A 2,287-nucleotide genomic window follows, 5' to 3' on the forward strand; every position below is an offset into this window, starting at 1 on the left:
CAAGTTCAACTCTCAAAGGACTGATCTCAGGTAAGTGCTGGCTTGCTGCCATGCCAACCAGAGATGGGGGAAGATCCCTCGTCTCATTTCTTGAGAGTGAACCTGGCCCCTTAGTGTGACGTTTCCACAAAAACAGCCAATCCCAGCATTTTTCGAGCCAGTCAGCGCCATGACATTCCTAGTGATGCAGGTGTCCAGGAGAGAATGAAATGGAAAATGCCTTTAAAAACAACCTTTTGCCCCTATAGCTTGGATTTAAAGTAGGCCTGCTCAACTTAGCCCCCCCCAATCTGTTTTTAGACTACAACTCCCACAATCCCCAGCCACAGTGGCCAATAGCCAGGTATTATGGGAGTTATGGGCCAACATCTGCACAAGGACTGAAGCTGAGCAGGCCAGATTTAAAGAGATGGAAATCTTGAGAAACACTAGCTAAAATGGTAAAGGTAAAGTGTGCCGTTGAGTCGGTGTCGACTCCTGGCGACCAGAGCCCTGTGACTTTTCTTTGGTAGAATACAGGAGGGGTTTACCCTTGCCATCTCCTGCATGAGATGATGCCTTTCAGCACCTTCCTATATCGCTGCTGCCCAATGTGTGTTTCCAATAGTCTGGGAAACATACCAGCGGGGATTCGAACTGGCAACCTCTGGCTTGCTAGTCAAGTCATTTCCCCACTGTGCCATTAGGTGGCTTGACCAGGGCAGGGCGGGGGGGTTACTCAAGGGAGTTCCATTGCAATTAGAAGGACAAGTTAGGAATTAGAAGTTAATTAGAAACTAGCACCCTTTTAATGTCCATGGGACTGCTTTAACTCATTTTCCTCATCCTGGTCTTCCCTGAAATAGATTGATCTTTCTAGCTGTTGCCAATGTCTAGCATAATAGGATCATAACTGCACCCCTGCTGGGCCAGTCCAAAGGTCTCTCTAGTGGTGAGCCCGATGCCTTTGGGAAGCCCACAAGCAGGAGAGGAAGGCAATTTCCCAGCAACTGGTATTCAGTGGCATAGTGCTCAGCCATTTCAATCAGCCTTCATTCTTGGTGTCACCTTCCCATGTGCTAACCTGCGGCACGTGCTCTTAAATCAATGTTCCAAAGTCAGAACAAAACCTGCGGTTGCAGAAAGCAGGGTGTGTGTGTGGGGGGGGGGGGGGGATCAGCATATAATTCTTTTAACAGGGATTTTAATCTGCATCCTCTCGTTGCTATAAAAACAGGCTCCAACCAAAGAATTTACTTTTCCTGGATCTCGCTGTCCAGTGGGCTAGTGCCCCCTGGCGATAAATTTATGGCACCTCATTGGTAGGAAACAGAGAAGGGACACCGTGCCATCTAGTGGGCTGCAGAAGCCCTTGCAAGACACACTGACCACTTTAAGAAAAACAAACATCCGTGGAAACCGTAGGAATGGGATTGAGCCATAGGAACATAGGAAGCTGCCATATATGGAGTCAGGCCATTGGTCCATCTAGGGGTGGATAGGGCCAGTTACTCTCCCCCTGCTAAATAAAGAGAATCACCACATTAAAGGGTGCCTCTTTACCAAGTTAGCAGGGGCTCCATCCTTTTCCCAGAGCAGCTCCGTCCCCTAAGGGGAATATCTGACAATGCTCACACATCAAGTCTCCCATTCATATGCAACCAGGGCAGACCCTGCTTAGCTAAGGGGACAAGTCAAGCTTGCTAGATGTTTTCTTTGTCACTCAAGTGGAGCAAGGGGAAAGGAAGCCCTTGGGCAAATCTACGGCAAATCTAAGTCTCCCATTCATATGCAACCAGGGCAGACCCTGCTTAGCTAAGGGGACAAGTCAAGCTTGCTAGATGTTTTCTTTGTCACTCAAGTGGAGCAAGGGGAAAGGAAGCCCTGGGGCAAATCTATGGCAAAAAAGAAGGGTTGTCCTCAATTTGGAATCTGATACAATCAGCAAATCTGGAGCAGAAAATTAAGATAGAGACCAGCTTAACCACAGTTTGGAAATTTAGCTGATGCTTCAGTTTGGCTTACGGGCAGCAAACCCCTATGAGACAACTTTCTGTTCCCTTTTAAATGTTCCCTTTTTAAGATCGAAGATGTGGGGGCAGTCATAATGCAATCATTAACTGGATAGGAGACCTTTAAAACGAATGGTACTGTCGATCAAACAGGCTGGTACTGTCGATCAAACAGACACATGTACCGAGTGCACAGACACCCGGTATACCCGTACAACATAATGTCTGAATCGGGCTAGTCTGCTTGCAATCTAGACTGCACAGGACCAATGAGCAAGTCACAAAGGCAACACGCA

This window comes from Hemicordylus capensis, chromosome 7 (assembly GCF_027244095.1).
Source record: "Hemicordylus capensis ecotype Gifberg chromosome 7, rHemCap1.1.pri, whole genome shotgun sequence".
Classification (NCBI taxonomy): Eukaryota; Metazoa; Chordata; class Lepidosauria; order Squamata; family Cordylidae; genus Hemicordylus; species Hemicordylus capensis.